Genomic DNA, 24,410 nt, shown 5'->3' with positions numbered 1-24,410 from the left:
GGGTGAGTATATCCATATTTTTTATTTTTATTCTTTATTTTTTATATGAATATGGATCCCAGGGCCTGAAGGAGAGTTTCCTCTCCTTCAGACCCTGGGAACCATCCAGGATACCTTCTGATATTTGTGTCCCATTGACTTGCATTGGTATCGGGTATCGGTATAGGCGATATCCGATATTTTTTGGATATCGGCCGATACCATCCGATACTGATACCTTTGAATATCGGAAGGTATCGCTCAACACTAGTAGACAGGTGGATACAACCACAGTGCATATGAACAATTAAACGGGACATGGGGACCCTGGCTAGTAGAGTCCTGATAGCATGTTAAAATAAATAGATGGTAAAATCATGGATGAGAATACTACTGGTGGCCCCAAAGTGTAAGCATGGGAGCACTGGCCAAGGGCTAAATGCATAACATGGCATGGAGTAATCATTTAAAATAATATAGCATACCCAAATATGGATCCAGTGAATCACCAAAATTGGTCAGAGGGGGCACACCAGGAAGCCAGGGATCACCACATCACCCCGACGTGCGTTTCGGCAGAGCCTTTGTCAGGGGGCATGGTTACAATAAAAAATGTGCGGCTTAAAAAAGGTACCGGAACCAATCGGTATAAAACCGGAAGTGATTTGCCGTTACCATGATGTCATTATCCGATCACAGATATCGTTTCAGTATGCATAATATTCGCAACATAGATGCATACATACATAGTGGAGAGAGCGAACAATATCCAGGACACAAATGGTATAAAAATGAGGCCATGATATAGAAATGTGCTGTACCGCGGGTGACGCATGCGTGATCGGAGCACAAACCCCGTCCATCGGTGTCGGCGTCAGGGGGAGGCGGAGCCAAGGCACAGTAGTCCAGCATGGTGCCACGTCTCCCTAGAGACGCCGAAAGACGCGGCAGGTCCGACACGCATGCGTGCACGGACAGCACAAAATATATCAAGTATTTGTGGAAGAAAAGACTAACAGACACAATGTAAAACTGAAACCAGGCATGTAGATGCAGGAAAATGGCTATTGAGGTAACATTGAACCATAATGTGGCCAAAAATAAGGGGAGCCACAAAAATTATCAAATAACGCAAAAGAAAAATTAACCACAATAATACTTAAAAAAAACAAAAAGCAAAACAATATTTGAATTAGTGGGTGTTAATTTAATTAACATAATATGGAGATGGTAGCAATTAAATGTGGCAGTCTTCATGAAGAATAATCCGGCAGGTGGAATGGAATATGATACAAGAGCCGATGTGGAACTACAGGTCCTAAATCTAAAAACAATAAAACAAAGTTAGAAATGGACAACACACAAATAAAACCAAGAAAAATTGTTATAGCACAAGATGAAATCTAGACTAGTGTAACAACTCTGCTGGCATCACGGCATGGCCTCTCATCTCTCACACTCTCTTGCCCACTGCTCCAGGTCATATTGTGGTTTCTGTTTCTATCCAGCGCCATATTCTGTGCCTCTGCCCTCTGCATGCTTCATGGTTGTGTGTATAGGGGGGCGGCGCCTGAACTCTCTGGTTCTTATAGGTATCAGGTGCATCTGTCTAATCTGTTCCTGACCAATTACCAAGAGGCCTCCAGTATATAGTGCAGCTCCACCCTGTGGACTGGGCCTGTGCAATGTGTTAGCTCAGTTTATTTCTTGCTTCGGAGTTTGCCAGGTCCTGCTCTGAGTTACTCCCTCTCTGGAGGCTTTTCTCTGTGCTATTGCCTTGTTCTTGTCCGCCCTCCAGGAGGCAGAATATCCTGGACCCTGTGTCTTTGTCCTTGTGTCTTGTTCCAGTGCCTTGTCTGTACTTTGTCTTATCTCGGTCTCCTTGTCTATGGCTTCCTTCCCTGCTGTGTCTTTCCTTGTGTTCTCAGTCTGCTTACACTCCGCACTCTTGCGTCTCTGCCTGCTTCTGTATCTTAGTGTCTTTACCGCTGCTCTGCACTCCTGCGGTTCTGCTCCGTTCTACTCTGCTCCGCTCCCGTTGCAGCAGAAACCTCTTGCTGCAGCTCCTCTCTGCAATCCTTGCGGTTCCACTCTGCTTAGCTTCTGCAGTATCTCTTGCTGCAGCTCCTCTCCACATTCCTTGTGGCTCTGTTCTGCTAGCTTTTGTTGCTACGCTATCTCTTGCTGTTCTTCCGCTCCTATCTGCAGCCTTGCACTTCTCTTCCTGTGTGAACAGGTTCCAACCTGTTCCTTCATTCTCCTTTCCTTCTGGCTTGCTTCCATACCTGCATCTCCTGTGTGAACAGGTCCCAACCTGTTTCTTCGTACCTCATTCCTTTCTGCTTGTTTCCTTTCCTGCACCTCCTGTGTGAACAGGTCCCTACCTGTTTCCCCATACTACATATTCGTTCCTGCACCTCCAGTGTGAACAGGCCCCTACCTGTTCCTTCATATACCACATCAACCAGTCCTGTGTTTCCTGCCGTCCTAGCCGGTCCTGTGTTTCCTGCCGTCCTAGCTGGTCCTGTGTTTCCTGCCGTCCTAGCCGGTCCTGTGTTTCCTGCCGTCCTAGCCGATCCTGTGTTTCCTGCCGTCCTAGCCGGTCCTCTGTTTCCTGCCGTCCTAGCTGGTCCTGTGTGTCCTGCCTTCCTAGCCGGTCCTGTGTTTCCTGCCGTCCTAGCCGGTCCTGTGTTTCCTGCCGTCCTAGCCGGTCCTGTGTTTCCTGCCGTCCTAGCCGGTCCTGTGTTTCCTGCCGTCCTAGCCGGTCCTGTGTTTCCTGCCGTCCTAGCCGGTCCTGTGTTTCCTGCCGTCCTAGCCGGTCCTGTGTTTCCTGCTGTCCTAGCCGGTCCTGTGTTTCCTGCCCTCCTAGCCGGTCCTGTGTTTCCTGCCCTCCTAGCCGGTCCTGTGTTTCCTGCCGTCCTAGCCGGTCCTGTGTTTCCTGCCGTCCTAGCCGGTCCTGTGTTTCCTGCTGTCCTAGCCGGTCCTGTGTTTCCTGCCGTCCTAGCCGGTCCTGTGTTTCCTGCCGTCCTAGCCGGTCCTGTGTTTCCTGCCGTCCTAGCCGGTCCTGTGTTTCCTGCCGTCCTAGCCGGTCCTGTGTTTCCTGCCGTCCTAGCCGTGCTCTGCTGCCAGTCCTGCCTGATGCCCGCACCAATCCTGGTGTTCCTGTGTCCCAAGTGGGATCAGCAGCCACAGCCAGACACCACCCTGGAGTAGCACCTGGCAGCTGCCTGCTGCACAAGCCTGACCTCACCATCAGAGGCTCCAGTGAAAACCCAGGCAGCTGTCATAGTCACGCCCCTTCCAGGGTAGTCTGGTTTGTGGCACAGTGGGGCCACAAACCCCCCGAGCTCACGCCCACCAGTCAGGGCGTGAGCGTGACAACTAGACAGCTGTCCGGCATCACAAAAAAGGAACAAAGCTAATTTGTTAATTGAGTCCCATAGGGTGTAGCGTGTTTAACGTCCATATCCAGTGAGATTCAAGCTGGGCCAGACGCTGGGATATCTTACCCCCACGAATGTTAGTTTCAAGGGAGTCAATGCCCCTTATTCTAAAGAGGGTAGCATCGCAGTCATGGCACAGCCTGAAGTGTCTGGGAATAGTTTTGAGGATAGATGGATCTTTATTATCAGCACCAGCTATGATACCCAAAACGTGTTCCCTAATGTGGATTTTGAAGGGACGTGTGGTCAAGCCAATATATATGAGGCCGCAAGGGCATGTGGCAAAGTATATTACATTGCGAGTGGTACAATTGATGGATTTCCTGATTTCAAAATTTTTAGATCTATCATCATTAAAAAAGGTATCACATTTGTCAACATTAGGGCATGCCACACAATGTCCGCAAGGAGCACAGCCAAGCCTTTTGCGGTATTGATCCAAAAATGTAGTTTTGGGGTTACCCACATAATGGCTGTGTACAAGAAGATCTCGCTGATTTTTTGACCGTCTGGTGGTAATCGCAGGCCTCTTAGGTACGGTAAGTATTTAGATAATATCGGGTCAGATAGTAGAATAGGCCAAGACCTAGTGAGAGCATCTCTAACTGCTGGAAAACGATTATGATAATCGGTGACAAATCTAATCTTACCATCAGACAGTTTCATATTTGATTTATAAATAAGGTCATGTCTTGAGGAGTGTTTGGCACGGTTATACGCTCTCTTTACCATGCGGTGGCTATAACCCCTTTCATAAAATCTCTTTTTGAGATCATCGGCCTGTCTTTCGAAATCTCCATTGTCAGAGCAAATCCTACGGAGATGAAGAAACTGTCCAATGGAGACAGACTGAATAACATGTCTCGGGTGAGCTGAGGAGGCATGTAGAAGAGAATTTGTAGATGTGGATTTTCTAAAAATATCAGTTTGTATTGTATTAGTGACATCGCGTTTAATTAAAACGTCAAAAAATTCAACACATTGGGCATCATGATGGTAAGTAATGCGTATATTGGCATCATTGTTATTTAAAGAACCCATGAACTCATGTAGAGAGTCGATGGTACGCTATATAATAAAGGGCAGCGCTCCACATATCAGGACGCTATATAATAAAGGATGGCGCTCCATATAACAGGATGCTGTATAATAATGGATGGCATGCCACATAACAGAACACTATATAATAAAGGATGGCACCATACAAAAATAGAGAGGATGTTGCGTAATAAGGGATGGCAAGGTACCGATACCGCAGACACAGTGCACAGAGGAGGCAGGAGCATGCCATGGACCATGCCAAAGGGCCAGTGAGTAAGCTGGCTTCCCTGCATGGAGGGAGGAGGGGACATCATGCCGGGCATAGTGCTACATGACCCTTTCTCTGAAAATTGGTCTTGTTCTTCTACAACACGTGAAAAAAGGATTCTACTCACCTTTCTCTGCTCCCACACTACACGGTGTCATCTTCTGCTACCTCTTACTACCCCCTGTAGTGAGGGAGCTTTATTGGGGGAACAACAGCACTGGCCACTCAGGCAGCATTCACACTGCAGCTCCTGCTTCTGAATGGGTCAGTACTGGCTGCACAGGCGATATGTCACCCCAGCATTGACACTATATATCTTGGCATTCACAGAGTGCTGCTGTGCTTATTTATACATATCTATCTATCGCCTATGTATCTATCTCATATCTATCTATCTATCTATCTACAAATCCCGAAAATTTGGAGGCAGCACACCGTTTGTAGTGAAAAGAAGCTAATTAATCAGCCCAGAAAGCGACGTTTTGGTCTCAACAGGAACCTTTCTCAAGCAGTGAACATTAGGGTTGAGCAAAACGGATCGGACAATTTCAAAAATCGCCGACTTTTGGCAAAGTCGGGTTTCGTGAAACCCGACCCGATCCTAGTGTGGGATCGGCCATGAGGTCGGCTTTCAGCACCATTTCTCATCCAATGAAGGAGGACGCAGAGTGTGGGCAGCGTGATGACATAGGTCTTGGTCCCCACCATCTTAGGGAAGGGCATGACAGTGATTGGCTTGTTTTCTGCGGCGTCACAAGGGCTATAAAGGGGCGTGCACGCCGACCGCCATCTTACTTCTGCTGATCGTAGCATAGGGAGAGGTTGCTGCAGCTTCATCAGAAGAAGGGATATAGTTAGGGAGGGAAGATTAACCCCCGAAACTGCTTGTGCTGTAGCGATTTCCACTGTCCAACACCACCATTTGTTTGCAGGGACAGTGGAGTTTATACTTTTGTGCATCAGCTCTGTAGCTTATTAGGCTGCCTTATAAGGCTCCCTGAGAGCTGCATTGCTGTTTGTACGCCGCTGTGCTAACCAACTGCTTTTTTAAAAGCAAAAATCCTGTTGCTCCTTTCTGCACAGTTCTCTTGTTTCTTTGTCCACACTTTTGTGTGCAGCAGTCCTTTTTATTGCTGCCATACTTTTCCTGAGATCATTGTAGGGAGATTGAAATTGTACTACAGCCCTTGTATTTTTTAATATATCTGCCAGCCACGTTGTGCCACTTACATTGTGTAGTGTAATACACAGGGCCTGTTTTTTGCTGCAGTCTCCCCCCCAAAAAAGTGAGATTTAAATTGACAACAAGTTTCTATACGTCAGTTCTGTTGGTCGTATATCTACCAGCCACGTTGTGCTACTTACATTGTGTAGTGTAATACACTGGGCCTGTTTTTAGCTGCAGTCTCCCCCCAAAAAAGGGAGATTTAAATTGACAACAAGTTTCTATACGTCAGTTCCGTTTGTCGTATATCTGCCAGCCACGTTGTGCCACTTACATTGTGTAGTGTAATACACAGGGCCTGTTTTTTGCCGCAGTCTCCCCCCCAACAAACGGAGAGTTACATTGCCACCAAGTTTCTATACGTCAGTTCTGTTTGTCGTATATCTGCCAGCCACGTTGTGCCACTTACATTGTGTAGTGTAATACACAGGGCCTGTTTTTAGCTGCAGTCTCCCCCCCCAAAAAAGTGAGATTTAAATTGAAAACAAGTTTCTATACATCAGTTCTGTTGGTCGTATATCTGCCAGCCACATTGTGCCACTTACATTGTGCAGTGCAATACACAGGGCCTGTTTTTAGCTGCAGTCTCCCCCCCAAAAAAAGTGAGATTTAAATTGACAATAAGTTTCTATATGTCAGTTCTGTTGGTCGTATATCTTCCAGCCACGTTGTGCCACTTACATTGTGTAGTGTAATACACAGGGCCTGTTTTTAGCTGCAGTCTCCCCCCAAAAAAAAGTGAGATTTAAATTGCCAACAAGTTTCTATACGTCAGTTCTGTTGGTTTTATATCTGCCAGCCACGTTGTGCCACTTACATTGTGCAGTGCAATACACAGTGCCTGTTTTTAGCTGCACCTCCACAGAAAGAGAGAATTTGAGTCCAAGAAGAGGTTTCACATGTACCCATTCAGATGGAGACGTTTATTCTCAGTGAGGTAGGTCAAGCGTAGGACCTCGTATAAGAGAGATGCCGTAAAGTGGCTACGAGGTACACATAAATATGGCCATTTTTATGCGCTAAAAGCTCTCATTTTTCATATTTCTAGTGCAGTAATGCAGTTCAAATTTCGTGTTTTCAAGTTTGCATGTTTTGGCGCTGCAGTGTGCTGCCCTTTTTACTTAACTATATACGAGTTGGCGAATCTGGGTTCAGCACCTGTTCACACTCAGTCTATGTTTGGATGTGCAGGTCAGGTTTTTGAAATGTATTCTTTAGCCTTCTAATCGTGCACTCCCCGCCTCCTAGCCACAGGTGTTTTAATTATAGTAGGTCCAATACCCCTCCACAGAAAGAGAGAATTTGAGTCCAAGAAGAGGTTTCACATGTACCCATTCAAATGGAGACGTTTATTCTCAGTGAGGTAGGTCAAGCGTAGGACCTCGTATAAGAGAGATGCCGTAAAGTGGCTACGAGGTACACATAAATATGGCCATTTTTATGCGCTAAAAGCTCTCATTTTTCATATTTCTAGTGCAGTAATGCAGTTCAAATTTCGTGTTTTCAAGTTTGCATGTTTTGGCGCTGCAGTGTGCTGCCCTTTTTACTTAACTATATACGAGTTGGCGACTCTGGGTTCAGCACCTGTTCACACTCAGTCTATGTTTGGATGTGCAGGTCAGGTTTTTGAAATGTATTCTTTAGCCTTCTGATCGTGCACTCCCCGCCTCCTAGCCACAGGTGTTTTAATTATAGTAGGTCCAATACCCCTCCACAGAAAGAGAGAAATTGAGTCCAAGAAGAGGTTTCACATGTACCCATTCAGATGGAGACGTTTATTCTCAGTGAGGTAGGTCAAGCGTAGGACCTCGTATAAGAGAGATGCCGTAAAGTGGCTACGAGGTACACATAAATATGGCCATTTTTATGCGCTAAAAGCTCTCATTTTTCATATTTCTAGTGCAGTAATGCAGTTCAAATTTCGTGTTTTCAAGTTTGCATGTTTTGGCGCTGCAGTGTGCTGCTCTTTTTACTTAACTATATACGAGTTGGCGACTCTGGGTTCAGCACCTGTTCACACTCAGTCTATGTTTGGATGTGCAGGTCAGGTTTTTGAAATGTATTCTTTAGCCTTCTGATCGTGCACTCCCCGCCTCCTAGCCACAGGTGTTTTAATTATAGTAGGTCCAATACCCCTCCACAGAAAGAGAGAAATTGAGTCCAAGAAGAGGTTTCACATGTACCCATTCAGATGGAGACGTTTATTCTCAGTGAGGTAGGTCAAGCGTAGGACCTCGTATAAGAGAGATGCCGTAAAGTGGCTACGAGGTACACATAAATATGGCCATTTTTATGCGCTAAAAGCTCTCATTTTTCATATTTCTAGTGCAGTAATGCAGTTCAAATTTCGTGTTTTCAAGTTTGCATGTTTTGGCGCTGCAGTGTGCTGCCCTTTTTACTTAACTATATACGAGTTGGCGACTCTGGGTTCAGCACCTGTTCACACTCAGTCTATGTTTGGATGTGCAGGTCAGGTTTTTGAAATGTATTCTTTAGCCTTCTGATCGTGCACTCCCCGCCTCCTAGCCACAGGTGTTTTAATTATAGTAGGTCCAATACCCCTCCACAGAAAGAGAGAATTTGAGTCCAAGAAGAGGTTTCACATGTACCCATTCAGATGGAGACGTTTATTCTCAGTGAGGTAGGTCAAGCGTAGGACCTCGTATAAGAGAGATGCCGTAAAGTGGCTACGAGGTACACATAAATATGGCCATTTTTATGCGCTAAAAGCTCTCATTTTTCATATTTCTAGTGCAGTAATGCAGTTCAAATTTCGTGTTTTCAAGTTTGCATGTTTTGGCGCTGCAGTGTGCTGCCCTTTTTACTTAACTATATACGAGTTGGCGACTCTGGGTTCAGCACCTGTTCACACTCAGTCTATGTTTGGATGTGCAGGTCAGGTTTTTGAAATGTATTCTTTAGCCTTCTGATCGTGCACTCCCCGCCTCCTAGCCACAGGTGTTTTAATTATAGTAGGTCCAATACCCCTCCACAGAAAGAGAGAATTTGAGTCCAAGAAGAGGTTTCACATGTACCCATTCAGATGGAGACGTTTATTCTCAGTGAGGTAGGTCAAGCGTAGGACCTCGTATAAGAGAGATGCCGTAAAGTGGCTACGAGGTACACATAAATATGGCCATTTTTATGCGCTAAAAGCTCTCATTTTTCATATTTCTAGTGCAGTAATGCAGTTCAAATTTCGTGTTTTCAAGTTTGCATGTTTTGGCGCTGCAGTGTGCTGCCCTTTTTACTTAACTATATACGAGTTGGCGACTCTGGGTTCAGCACCTGTTCACACTCAGTCTATGTTTGGATGTGCAGGTCAGGTTTTTGAAATGTATTCTTTAGCCTTCTGATCGTGCACTCCCCGCCTCCTAGCCACAGGTGTTTTAATTATAGTAGGTCCAATACCCCTCCACAGAAAGAGAGAATTTGAGTCCAAGAAGAGGTTTAACATGTACCCATTCAGATTGGAGACGTTTATTCTCAGTGAGGTAGGTCAAGCGTAGGACCTCGTATAAGAGAGATGCCGTAAAGTGGCTACGAGGTACACATAAATATGGCCATTTTTATGCGCTAAAAGCTCTCATTTTTCATATTTCTAGTGCAGTAATGCAGTTCAAATTTCGTGTTTTCAAGTTTGCATGTTTTGGCGCTGCAGTGTGCTGCCCTTTTTACTTAACTATATACGAGTTGGCGACTCTGGGTTCAGCACCTGTTCACACTCAGTCTATGTTTGGATGTGCAGGTCAGGTTTTTGAAATGTATTCTTTAGCCTTCTGATCGTGCACTCCCCGCCTCCTAGCCACAGGTGTTTTAATTATAGTAGGTCCAATACCCCTCCACAGAAAGAGAGAATTTGAGTCCAAGAAGAGGTTTCACATGTACCCATTCAGATGGAGACGTTTATTCTCAGTGAGGTAGGTCAAGCGTAGGACCTCGTATAAGAGAGATGCCGTAAAGTGGCTACGAGGTACACATAAATATGGCCATTTTTATGCGCTAAAAGCTCTCATTTTTCATATTTCTAGTGCAGTAATGCAGTTCAAATTTCGTGTTTTCAAGTTTGCATGTTTTGGCGCTGCAGTGTGCTGCCCTTTTTACTTAACTATATACGAGTTGGCGACTCTGGGTTCAGCACCTGTTCACACTCAGTCTATGTTTGGATGTGCAGGTCAGGTTTTTGAAATGTATTCTTTAGCCTTCTGATCGTGCACTCCCCGCCTCCTAGCCACAGGTGTTTTAATTATAGTAGGTCCAATACCCCTCCACAGAAAGAGAGAATTTGAGTCCAAGAAGAGGTTTCACATGTACCCATTCAGATGGAGACGTTTATTCTCAGTGAGGTAGGTCAAGCGTAGGACCTCGTATAAGAGAGATGCCGTAAAGTGGCTACGAGGTACACATAAATATGGCCATTTTTATGCGCTAAAAGCTCTCATTTTTCATATTTCTAGTGCAGTAATGCAGTTCAAATTTCGTGTTTTCAAGTTTGCATGTTTTGGCGCTGCAGTGTGCTGCCCTTTTTACTTAACTATATACGAGTTGGCGACTCTGGGTTCAGCACCTGTTCACACTCAGTCTATGTTTGGATGTGCAGGTCAGGTTTTTGAAATGTATTCTTTAGCCTTCTGATCGTGCACTCCCCGCTTCCTAGCCACAGGTGTTTTAATTATAGTAGGTCCAATACCCCTCCACAGAAAGAGAGAATTTGAGTCCAAGAAGAGGTTTCACATGTACCCATTCAGATGGAGACGTTTATTCTCAGTGAGGTAGGTCAAGCGTAGGACCTCGTATAAGAGAGATGCCGTAAAGTGGCTACGAGGTACACATAAATATGGCCATTTTTATGCGCAAAAAGGTCTCATTTTTCATTTTTCTAGTGCAGTAATGCAGTTCAAATTTCGTGTTTTCAAGTTTGCATGTTTTGGCGCTGCAGTGTGCTGCCCTTTTTACTTAACTATATACGAGTTGGCGACTCTGGGTTCAGCACCTGTTCACACTCAGTCTATGTTTGGATGTGCAGGTCAGGTTTTTGAAATGTATTCTTTAGCCTTCTGATCGTGCACTCCCCGCCTCCTAGCCACAGGTGTTTTAATTATAGTAGGTCCAATACCCCTCCACAGAAAGAGAGAATTTGAGTCCAAGAAGAGGTTTCACATGTACCCATTCAGATGGAGACGTTTATTCTCAGTGAGGTAGGTCAAGCGTAGGACCTCGTATAAGAGAGATGCCGTAAAGTGGCTACGAGGTACACATAAATATGGCCATTTTTATGCGCTAAAAGCTCTCATTTTTCATATTTCTAGTGCAGTAATGCAGTTCAAATTTCGTGTTTTCAAGTTTGCATGTTTTGGCGCTGCAGTGTGCTGCCCTTTTTACTTAACTATATACGAGTTGGCGACTCTGGGTTCAGCACCTGTTCACACTCAGTCTATGTTTGGATGTGCAGGTCAGGTTTTTGAAATGTATTCTTTAGCCTTCTGATCGTGCACTCCCCGCCTCCTAGCCACAGGTGTTTTAATTATAGTAGGTCCAATACCCCTCCACAGAAAGAGAGAATTTGAGTCCAAGAAGAGGTTTCACATGTACCCATTCAGATGGAGACGTTTATTCTCAGTGAGGTAGGTCAAGCGTAGGACCTCGTATAAGAGAGATGCCGTAAAGTGGCTACGAGGTACACATAAATATGGCCATTTTTATGCGCTAAAAGCTCTCATTTTTCATATTTCTAGTGCAGTAATGCAGTTCAAATTTCGTGTTTTCAAGTTTGCATGTTTTGGCGCTGCAGTGTGCTGCCCTTTTTACTTAACTATATACGAGTTGGCGACTCTTGGTTCAGCACCTGTTCACACTCAGTCTATGTTTGGATGTGCAGGTCAGGTTTTTGAAATGTATTCTTTAGCCTTCTGATCGTGCACTCCCCGCCTCCTAGCCACAGGTGTTTTAATTATAGTAGGTCCAATACCCCTCCACAGAAAGAGAGAATTTGAGTCCAAGAAGAGGTTTCACATGTACCCATTCAGATGGAGACGTTTATTCTCAGTGAGGTAGGTCAAGCGTAGGACCTCGTATAAGAGAGATGCCGTAAAGTGGCTACGAGGTACACATAAATATGGCCATTTTTATGCGCTAAAAGCTCTCATTTTTCATATTTCTAGTGCAGTAATGCAGTTCAAATTTCGTGTTTTCAAGTTTGCATGTTTTGGCGCTGCAGTGTGCTGTCCTTTTTACTTAACTATATACGAGTTGGCGACTCTGGGTTCAGCACCTGTTCACACTCAGTCTATGTTTGGATGTGCAGGTCAGGTTTTTGAAATGTATTCTTTAGCCTTCTGATCGTGCACTCCCCGCCTCCTAGCCACAGGTGTTTTAATTATAGTAGGTCCAATACCCCTCCACAGAAAGAGAGAATTTGAGTCCAAGAAGAGGTTTCACATGTACCCATTCAGATGGAGACGTTTATTCTCAGTGAGGTAGGTCAAGCGTAGGACCTCGTATTAGAGAGATGCCGTAAAGTGGCTACGAGGTACACATAAATATGGCCATTTTTATGCGCTAAAAGCTCTCATTTTTCATATTTCTAGTGCAGTAATGCAGTTCAAATTTCGTGTTTTCAAGTTTGCATGTTTTGGCGCTGCAGTGTGCTGCCCTTTTTACTTAACTATATACGAGTTGGCGACTCTGGGTTCAGCACCTGTTCACACTCAGTCTATGTTTGGATGTGCAGGTCAGGTTTTTGAAATGTATTCTTTAGCCTTCTGATCGTGCACTCCCCGCCTCCTAGCCACAGGTGTTTTAATTATAGTAGGTCCAATACCCCTCCACAGAAAGAGAGAATTTGAGTCCAAGAAGAGGTTTCACATGTACCCATTCAGATGGAGACGTTTATTCTCAGTGAGGTAGGTCAAGCGTAGGACCTCGTATAAGAGAGATGCCGTAAAGTGGCTACGAGGTACACATAAATATGGCCATTTTTATGCACTAAAAGCTCTCATTTTTCATATTTCTAGTGCAGTAATGCAGTTCAAATTTCGTGTTTTCAAGTTTGCATGTTTTGGCGCTGCAGTGTGCTGCCCTTTTTACTTAACTATGTACGAGTTGGCGACTCTGGGTTCAGCACCTGTTCACACTCAGTCTATGTTTGGATGTGCAGGTCAGGTTTTTGAAATGTATTCTTTAGCCTTCTGATCGTGCACTCCCCGCCTCCTAGCCACAGGTGTTTTAATTATAGTAGGTCCAATACCCCTCCACAGAAAGAGAGAATTTGAGTCCAAGAAGAGGTTTCACATGTACCCATTCAGATGGAGACGTTTATTCTCAGTGAGGTAGGTCAAGCGTAGGACCTCGTATAAGAGAGATGCCGTAAAGTGGCTACGAGGTACACATAAATATGGCCATTTTTATGCGCTAAAAGCTCTCATTTTTCATATTTCTAGTGCAGTAATGCAGTTCAAATTTCGTGTTTTCAAGTTTGCATGTTTTGGCGCTGCAGTGTGCTGCCCTTTTTACTTAACTATATACGAGTTGGCGACTCTGGGTTCAGCACCTGTTCACACTCAGTCTATGTTTGGATGTGCAGGTCAGGTTTTTGAAATGTATTCTTTAGCCTTCTGATCGTGCACTCCCCGCCTCCTAGCCACAGGTGTTTTAATTATAGTAGGTCCAATACCCCTCCACAGAAAGAGAGAATTTGAGTCCAAGAAGAGGTTTCACATGTACCCATTCAGATGGAGACGTTTATTCTCAGTGAGGTAGGTCAAGCGTAGGACCTCGTATAAGAGAGATGCCGTAAAGTGGCTACGAGGTACACATAAGTATGGCCATTTTTATGCGCTATAAGCTCTCATTTTTCATATTTCTAGTGCAGTAATGCAGTTCAAATTTCGTGTTTTCAAGTTTGCATGTTTTGGCGCTGCAGTGTGCTGCCCTTTTTACTTAACTATATACGAGTTGGCGACTCTGGGTTCAGCACCTGTTCACACTCAGTCTATGTTTGGATGTGCAGGTCAGGTTTTTGAAATGTATTCTTTAGCCTTCTGATCGTGCACTCCCCGCCTCCTAGCCACAGGTGTTTTAATTATAGTAGGTCCAATACCCCTCCACAGAAAGAGAGAATTTGAGTCCAAGAAGAGGTTTCACATGTACCCATTCAGATGGAGACGTTTATTCTCAGTGAGGTAGGTCAAGCGTAGGACCTCGTATAAGAGAGATGCCGTAAAGTGGCTACGAGGTACACATAAATATGGCCATTTTTATGCGCTAAAAGCTCTCATTTTTCATATTTCTAGTGCAGTAATGCAGTTCAAATTTCGTGTTTTCAAGTTTGCATGTTTTGGCGCTGCAGTGTGCTGCCCTTTTTACTTAACTATATACGAGTTGGCGACTCTGGGTTCAGCACCTGTTCACACTCAGTCTATGTTTGGATGTGCAGGTCAGGTTTTTGAAATGTATTCTTTAGCCTTCTGATCGTGCACTCCCCGCCTCCTAGCCACAGGTGTTTTAATTATAGTAGGTCCAATACCCCTCCACAGAAAGAGAGAATTTGAGTCCAAGAAGAGGTTTCACATGTACCCATTCAGATGGAGACGTTTATTCTCAGTGAGGTAGGTCAAGCGTAGGACCTCGTATAAGAGAGATGCCGTAAAGTGGCTACGAGGTACACATAAATATGGCCATTTTTATGCGCTAAAAGCTCTCATTTTTCATATTTCTAGTGCAGTAATGCAGTTCAAATTTCGTGTTTTCAAGTTTGCATGTTTTGGCGCTGCAGTGTGCTGCCCTTTTTACTTAACTATATACGAGTTGGCGACTCTGGGTTCAGCACCTGTTCACACTCAGTCTATGTTTGGATGTGCAGGTCAGGTTTTTGAAATGTATTCTTTAGCCTTCTGATCGTGCACTCCCCGCCTCCTAGCCACAGGTGTTTTAATTATAGTAGGTCCAATACCCCTCCACAGAAAGAGAGAATTTGAGTCCAAGAAGAGGTTTCACATGTACCCATTCAGATGGAGACGTTTATTCTCAGTGAGGTAGGTCAAGCGTAGGACCTCGTATAAGAGAGATGCCGTAAAGTGGCTACGAGGTACACATAAATATGGCCATTTTTATGCGCTAAAAGCTCTCATTTTTCATATTTCTAGTGCAGTAATGCAGTTCAAATTTCGTGTTTTCAAGTTTGCATGTTTTGGCGCTGCAGTGTGCTGCCCTTTTTACTTAACTATATACGAGTTGGCGACTCTGGGTTCAGCACCTGTTCACACTCAGTCTATGTTTGGATGTGCAGGTCAGGTTTTTGAAATGTATTCTTTAGCCTTCTGATCGTGCACTCCCCGCCTCCTAGCCACAGGTGTTTTAATTATAGTAGGTCCAATACCCCTCCACAGAAAGAGAGAATTTGAGTCCAAGAAGAGGTTTCACATGTACCCATTCAGATGGAGACGTTTATTCTCAGTGAGGTAGGTCAAGCGTAGGACCTCGTATAAGAGAGATGCCGTAAAGTGGCTACGAGGTACACATAAATATGGCCATTTTTATGCGCTAAAAGCTCTCATTTTTCATATTTCTAGTGCAGTAATGCAGTTCAAATTTCGTGTTTTCAAGTTTGCATGTTTTGGCGCTGCAGTGTGCTGCCCTTTTTACTTAACTATATACGAGTTGGCGACTCTGGGTTCAGCACCTGTTCACACTCAGTCTATGTTTGGATGTGCAGGTCAGGTTTTTGAAATGTATTCTTTAGCCTTCTGATCGTGCACTCCCCGCCTCCTAGCCACAGGTGTTTTAATTATAGTAGGTCCAATACCCCTCCACAGAAAGAGAGAATTTGAGTCCAAGAAGAGGTTTCACATGTACCCATTCAGATGGAGACGTTTATTCTCAGTGAGGTAGGTCAAGCGTAGGACCTCGTATAAGAGAGATGCCGTAAAGTGGCTACGAGGTACACATAAATATGGCCATTTTTATGCGCTAAAAGCTCTCATTTTTCATATTTCTAGTGCAGTAATGCAGTTCAAATTTCGTGTTTTCAAGTTTGCATGTTTTGGCGCTGCAGTGTGCTGCCCTTTTTACTTAACTATATACGAGTTGGCGACTCTGGGTTCAGCACCTGTTCACACTCAGTCTATGTTTGGATGTGCAGGTCAGGTTTTTGAAATGTATTCTTTAGCCTTCTGATCGTGCACTCCCCGCCTCCTAGCCACGGGTGTTTTAATTATAGTAGGTCCAATACCCCTCCACAGAAAGAGAGAATTTGAGTCCAAGAAGAGGTTTCACATGTACCCATTCAGATGGAGACGTTTATTCTCAGTGAGGTAGGTCAAGCGTAGGACCTCGTATAAGAGAGATGCCGTAAAGTGGCTACGAGGTACACATAAATATGGCCATTTTTATGCGCTAAAAGCTCTCATTTTTCATATTTCTAGTGCAGTAATGCAGTTCAAATTTCGTGTTTTCAAGTTTGCATGTTTTGGCGCTGCAGTGTGCTGCCCTTTTTACTTAACTATATACGAGTTGGCGACTCTGGGTTCAGCACCTGTTCACACTCAGTCTATGTTTGGATGTGCAGGTCAGGTTTTTGAAATGTATTCTTTAGCCTTCTGATCGTGCACTCCCCGCCTCCTAGCCACAGGTGTTTTAATTATAGTAGGTCCAATACCCCTCCACAGAAAGAGAGAATTTGAGTCCAAGAAGAGGTTTCACATGTACCCATTCAGATGGAGACGTTTATTCTCAGTGAGGTAGGTCAAGCGTAGGACCTCGTATAAGAGAGATGCCGTAAAGTGGCTACGAGGTACACATAAATATGGCCATTTTTATGCGCTAAAAGCTCTCATTTTTCATATTTCTAGTGCAGTAATGCAGTTCAAATTTCGTGTTTTCAAGTTTGCATGTTTTGGCGCTGCAGTGTGCTGCCCTTTTTACTTAACTATATACGAGTTGGCGACTCTGGGTTCAGCACCTGTTCACACTCAGTCTATGTTTGGATGTGCAGGTCAGGTTTTTGAAATGTTTTTAGCTTCAGTCTCCCCCCCCAAAAAAGTGAGATTTAAATTGCCAACAAGTTTCTATACGTCAGTTCTGTTTGTCGTATATCTTCCAGCCACGTTGTGCCACTTACATTGTGTAGTGTAATACACAGGGCCTGTTTTTAGCTGCAGTCTCCCCCCAAAAAAGTGAGATTTAAATTGACAACAAGTTTCTATACATCAGTTCTGTTGGTTGTATATCTGCCAGCCAAGTTCTGCCACTTACATTGTGTAGTGTAATACACAGGGCCTGTTTTTAGCTGCAGTCTCCCCCCAAAAAAAGGAGATTTAAATTGACAACAAGTTTCTATACATCAGTTCTGTTGGTCGTATATCTGCCAGCCACGTTGTGCCACTTACATTGTGTAGTGTAATTCACAGTGAGAAACCAAAAAACACCAAGCGCACAACTAATAAATTGTATAAAATAGGTGTCAGCCGGGGTGCAAAAAGTGGCCAATATACAACCAGAAAAAAAGAGAAAAAGGAGCCACTATATATATATGCACACCACGGACATATGAAACAACAATAACTCATATAAAGTAACAAGAATTTTATTGGCAAACCACACAAAGAAAATTTAAAACATAATTAAAAACAATGCATATAAACAACTTGGTCCCTCCGTTATTATAAACATATAGTGTTATAGTACACAATCATATGCCTGCAAAACAATGTAAAGGGAAAACCTATCCCCTGGCTCATGAGGTCAAAATGGGGACATACCCAAAACCTGGACACAAATACTGACTGCCCTGAGCCACCAAACTGATGGAAAAGTGCATGCAAAAGAGCGGAAAACAGTAGCTAACTGCACAATAACATAGTGACCTACAAGCGATCACTCATAACGGACGCATGGGGGAAAAACCCCAAACAAGAAATAGGCACTAAGACAGTGCCCAGTACGATTAGCGGGTTAAATAACTCATAATAGAGCCAAGAGGTGCAGTATTACCCAGAGGAGAAACAGAGGACAAAATCCCCATGTGCAGGCACACCGGAACCAAGGCAACGCGACCCCACACGTATCGCCCTCTGAATAGGGCTTCGTCAGGGGAAGATGTGGTGTGGATACCAAGTCCTGTTAATATAGCAACTAATGATACAGACCTGATGAAGATCAGGTGAGCAGGAGCATGGAGTGGACGGCAATAAGCTGTGTTCACCATTGCACATGCGGCATATAGAACAGACGTACCTCCCTGCAGAGCAGAGAGAGAGCCTGGCAATAACAGTGCGCAGGCGCAGTGTGGCAAGAGGCGCCAATGAGCATGGAGCGGGCAATAGTAAAATGCAGTACTTGTTGTGCCTGAGGACATAAAGTCAAAGACAAATGACAAGCTACCGTCATTTGAAGGAGCACAGAAAGACTCAGGATGTGGGCAAGCTTGTGCAGCCTAATCAGGGGTGCATATACAAAATATAAACCCAAAGGGAGAAAAAAAAAAAAATAAATAAAAAATAATACACACATAGGGCAAAAGAAGTCAAATGACATGAAAAATGTCTAAATCATAAGGGCAAACCCCCCCACTGATGAAAATATATGGGGGAAAAGGCAAGATAGTGTGAATAGGAAACCGGGAAAAAGGGACAAATTGTCAATCCCTAACCCATGTATACACCAACACATAAAGCCAGATTTATCATTCATAAACATACAAGCCACATTCAGCCCCCGGGGGTACTAAACACATACAGCATGTATAATTCACATATACGCATCATAAAAAAAAATTTTAATAGAGACCCAAATGCGTGCATATATCAAAATAATTTTATTAAACAGCACAACATCCGGAATATATAACAATCAGGTTTTACTTAATAAAATATTATATAATATATATTTGCACATGACCCGTAATACGGCCTATAAATATGCCTTTCCTTCTTTCTTTCCTCCTTTTTCCTCCTCCTTCTACTATTTCTTCTTTGCACATCCCCTTTTAGAACCTACAAGGTCAAACAGTAGTCAAATAGACGCCCAATGATGAAAACATTCCCAAAATGGGAAGAGATGAATCCCGTGTCCGAGTCCTGCCCCAAAGTAGCATTGTTGAAAGAAAAATATATGCCAAGAAACGTACAAGCAAAATGGTTTAGAGTAGGGCGCCCACTACACCAACTAACCATGATCATCAAGCAAGAGAGAAAAACCCCATGAGCCAGGTGTGGAGGCAGTAATGCGCGATATGCAAGAATAGAACAATACGACAGTAATCTGTCCGGTCAGGAGCACCTGAATAGCCACCACATATAAGAATAAAACAAATATACAGAATACACCATATACGGGCAGGGCCAGCACATCGGTATGTACAAACCACCATAATACCAAAGCCATACAGAGAATGAATACAAATCACGTATATTCATCGTCCAAGTGGTAACGGATATGAAGAGTGTAACCATGCACCCAGGTGTGCTGAAGAATTGGTGGAAGGCAACGAATGCATGATTTTCTTAAAAAGTTTTAATCCCAGATCAACATCGGCATATTCCTCCATAATAGATTCCAAGTAGATTCACCCAGGTAGGTCCTATATAACACCTAGAGAATGGGAAGAAGAGAGAACACAGGCAATTAGCCCAGAAAACCTGTAAACAACAACTCCTCATTGAGACCCGCTGGGGCCACCGACCCCAGATCAAAGATCAATCGGGCCTCGGATCTGAGGAGACGGGGCTTAATAGGACCACCCCTGTTGGAACAGTTGATCCTTTCCAGCCCCACCACTTGTGTATGGGACACACGACCTGAGTGATGGGCCAAAAAATGGGCCGCCACAGGAGTGAGGGTCCTGCCTTTGGCCAGATCAGCTGCGGCCAAGCTGATCGTGGAGAAGTGCTTCTGCACCCTGCGTCGCAACTCCTGCGAAGTCTGACCCACATATACCAGCCGGCAGGGGCAGACTAACGCATAAATAACACAGGTGGTCTTACAGTTTATGTAGGACCGTAATCTGTGCCGACTCCCATCCCGGGGGTTGGTAAAAAAATCCCTCGTCGCCCCTACATGGGCACAGACATTACAACTCCCACATGCAAAGGAGCAAAGGAGCATGCTCCTTTGCATGTGGGAGTTGTAATGTCTGTGCCCATGTAGGGGCGACGAGGGATTTTTTTACCAACCCCCGGGATGGGAGTCGGCACAGATTACGGTCCTACATAAACTGTAAGACCACCTGTGTTATTTATGCGTTAGTCTGCCCCTGCCGGCTGGTATATGTGGGTCAGACTTCGCAGGAGTTGCGACGCAGGGTGCAGAAGCACTTCTCCACGATCAGCTTGGCCGCAGCTGATCTGGCCAAAGGCAGGACCCTCACTCCTGTGGCGGCCCATTTTTTGGCCCATCACTCAGGTCGTGTGTCCCATACACAAGTGGTGGGGCTGGAAAGGATCAACTGTTCCAACAGGGGTGGTCCTATTAAGCCCCGTCTCCTCAGATCCGAGGCCCGATTGATCTTTGATCTGGGGTCGGTGGCCCCAGCGGGTCTCAATGAGGAGTTGTTGTTTACAGGTTTTCTAGGCTAATTGCCTGTGTTCTCTCTTCTTCCCATTCTCTAGGTGTTATATAGGACCTACCTGGGTGAATCTACTTGGAATCTATTATGGAGGAATATGCCGATGTTGATCTGGGATTAAAACTTTTTAAGAAAATCATGCATTCGTTGCCTTCCACCAACTCTTCAGCACACCTGGGTGCATGGTTACACTCTTCATATCCGTTACCACTTGGACGATGAATATACGTGATTTGTATTCATTCTCTGTATGGCTTTGGTATTATGGTGGTTTGTACATACCGATGTGCTGGCCCTGCCCGTATATGGTGTATTCTGTATATTTGTTTTATTCTTATATGTGGTGGCTATTCAGGTGCTCCTGACCGGACAGATTACTGTCGTATTGTTCTATTCTTGCATATCGCGCATTACTGCCTCCACACCTGGCTCATGGGGTTTTTCTCTCTTGCTTGATGATCATGGTTAGTTGGTGTAGTGGGCGCCCTACTCTAAACCATTTTGCTTGTACGTTTCTTGGCATATATTTTTCTTTCAACAATGCTACTTTGGGGCAGGACTCGGACACGGGATTCATCTCTTCCCATTTTGGGAATGTTTTCATCATTGGGCGTCTATTTGACTACTGTTTGACCTTGTAGGTTCTAAAAGGGGATGTGCAAAGAAGAAATAGTAGAAGGAGGAGGAAAAAGGAGGAAAGAAAGAAGGAAAGGCATATTTATAGGCCGTATTACGGGTCATGTGCAAATATATATTATATAATATTTTATTAAGTAAAACCTGATTGTTATATATTCCGGATGTTGTGCTGTTTAATAAAATTATTTTGATATATGCACGCATTTGGGTCTCTATTAAAAAAATTTTTTATGATGCGTATATGTGAATTATACATGCTGTATGTGTTTAGTACCCCCGGGGGCTGAATGTGGCTTGTATGTTTATGAATGATAAATCTGGCTTTATGTGTTGGTGTATACATGGGTTAGGGATTGACAATTTGTCCCTTTTTCCCGGTTTCCTATTCACACTATCTTGCCTTTTCCCCCATATATTTTCATCAGTGGGGGGGTTTGCCCTTATGATTTAGACATTTTTCATGTCATTTGACTTCTTTTGCCCTATGTGTGTATTATTTTTTATTTATTTATTTTTTTTTCTCCCTTTGGGTTTATATTTTGTATATGCACCCCTGATTAGGCTGCACAAGCTTGCCCACATCCTGAGTCTTTCTGTGCTCCTTCAAATGACGGTAGCTTGTCATTTGTCTTTGACTTTATGTCCTCAGGCACAACAAGTACTGCATTTTACTATTGCCCGCTCCATGCTCATTGGCGCCTCTTGCCACACTGCGCCTGCGCACTGTTATTGCCAGGCTCTCTCTCTGCTCTGCAGGGAGGTACGTCTGTTCTATATGCCGCATGTGCAATGGTGAACACAGCTTATTGCCGTCCACTCCATGCTCCTGCTCACCTGATCTTCATCAGGTCTGTATCATTAGTTGCTATATTAACAGGACTTGGTATCCACACCACATCTTCCCCTGACGAAGCCCTATTCAGAGGGCGATACGTGTGGGGTCGCGTTGCCTTGGTTCCGGTGTGCCTGCACATGGGGATTTTGTCCTCTGTTACTCCTCTGGGTAATACTGCACCTCTTGGCTCTATTATGAGTTATTTAACCCGCTAATCGCACTGGGCACTGTCTTACTGCCTATTTCTTGTTTGGGGTTTTTCCCCCATGCGTCCGTTATGAGTGATCGCTTGTAGGTCACTATGTTATTGTGCAGTTAGCTACTGTTTTCCGCTCTTTTGCATGCACTTTTCCATCAGTTTGGTGGCTCAGGGCAGTCAGTATTTGTGTCCAGGTTTTGGGTATGTCCCCATTTTGACCTCATGAGCCAGGGGATAGGTTTTCCCTTTACATTGTTTTGCAGGCATATGATTGTGTACTATAACACTATATGTTTATAATAACGGAGGGACCAAGTTGTTTATATGCATTGTTTTTAATTATGTTTTAAATTTTCTTTGTGTGGTTTGCCAATAAAATTCTTGTTACTTTATATGAGTTATTGTTGTTTCATATGTCCGTGGTGTGCATATATATATAGTGGCTCCTTTTTCTCTTTTTTTCTAGTGTAATTCACAGGGCCTGTTTTTAGCTGCAGTCTTCCCCCCCAAAAAAGTGAGATTTAAATTGCCCACAAGTTTCTATACGTCAGTTCTGTTGGTCGTATATCTGCCAGCCACGTTGTGCCACTTACATTGTGTAGTGTAATACACAGGGCCTGTTTTTGGCTGCAGTCTCCCCCTCAAAAAAGTGAGATTTAAATTGCCCACAAGTTTCTATACGTCAGTTCTGTTGGTCGTATATTTTCCAGCCACGTTGTGCCACTTACATTGTGTAGTGTAATACACAGGGCCTGTTTTTGGCTGCAGCCTCCCCCTCAAAAATGTGAGATTTAAATTGCCAACAAGTTTATATACACCTTCTACCTTGTTTTACAGTAACATATAACGTTTGTTATTTTGGTTAGATTTTAACAAAAAATGAGGAAGTCTGGTCGAAGAGGCCATGGGCGGTCGTTGCCAGCTGGTACTGATGGTGGTGGTGGAGATGGAGCATCTGGTGGTAGTGGAAAAAGCAAAATAGCACCTAAGTCTGGAGGTGTTGAGCCAGCGTCATCGTTTGGCTACACAAGGCCTCCAAAGCTCCCTTATCTGGGAGTAGGAAAACAACTTTTAAAGGCGGAGCAGCAGGAAAAAGTTTTGGCTTTCCTTGCTAACTCAGCCTCTAGCTCTTTTGCCTCCTCTTCCGAAAGTTCAAAATATACAGTAAAAGCAGCGAGTCGTCAGTGGATGCTCCCGGTCAGGACCAAGTTGCATCCTTGTGTCCTTCACCCAAAGCAAAAGTGAAGAATGCGGCAGGCGACACTACAGTTTACTCCATGGAGCTCTTTACACATACCGTGCCAGGGTTAGAAAGGGAAATAGTTAACAGCCCATTACAAGATGAATCGGACATGGAGTGCACAGATGCACAGCCACAGCTAGATTATTATGCTGTTCCATTGACTCAGATCACTGCATTGCCCTCACAGTGTACTGAGCCAGAATCTGACCCTGATGAGACTATGGTGCCCCATCCCGAACGCTATAGCACCTTACACGGTGACACAGAAGAAGGTGCGCATGACATTGAAGAGAAGGTGATAGATGACCCAGTTGTTGACCCAGATTGGCTGGCATCAGGGGAACAGGGTGCCACTGGCAGTAGCTCTGAAGCGGAGGAGGATGATCCGTAGCAGGCATCTACATCACAACAGCTTTCATCTGGCAGGCCCGTATCTGGCCAAAAACGTTTGACAAAACCAAAAACACTTTAGGACAGCGTGGCCATCCAGTGAAAGGTGAACAGCGTGCAATGCCTGAAAAGGTATTCGATAGTAGGAAGAGTGCAGTGTGGGAATTTTTAAACCAAGATCCGAATGACCTTTAGCAGAGGGAAGAATGTCCAAAGTTTAAATACAACGTGCATGCGTAGACATTTAACCAGCATGCACTTGCAAGCCTGGACTAACTACCAAACGTCCCGTACCGTTGGTGCACCTGCTCAGAATGAAGGTAGTCAGCAACACTACATTGCTTCCCTCACTGTAAGCCCACCAGTTACGACACCACCAACAGCAAATGTGGAGGTATCGTCGCAAGGCCAAAGCAGTCAGGGAATCATAAGGTTCTTGGTAGGAAACACTGTAGGTAGGCCAACATCAAGAATACCATCACCAACCCTCTCTCAATCTGCCATGTCCACCACCACCCCCGCTAGTTCCACCATATGCAGCTCTCCAGTCCAGCTCACCCTACAAGAGACTATCGTTAGGAAAAGGAA

The sequence above is a fragment of the Ranitomeya imitator genome, chromosome 3, assembly GCF_032444005.1.
Source record: "Ranitomeya imitator isolate aRanImi1 chromosome 3, aRanImi1.pri, whole genome shotgun sequence".
In the NCBI taxonomy this organism is placed as follows: Eukaryota; Metazoa; Chordata; class Amphibia; order Anura; family Dendrobatidae; genus Ranitomeya; species Ranitomeya imitator.
This window is presented reverse-complemented; position numbering follows the sequence as displayed.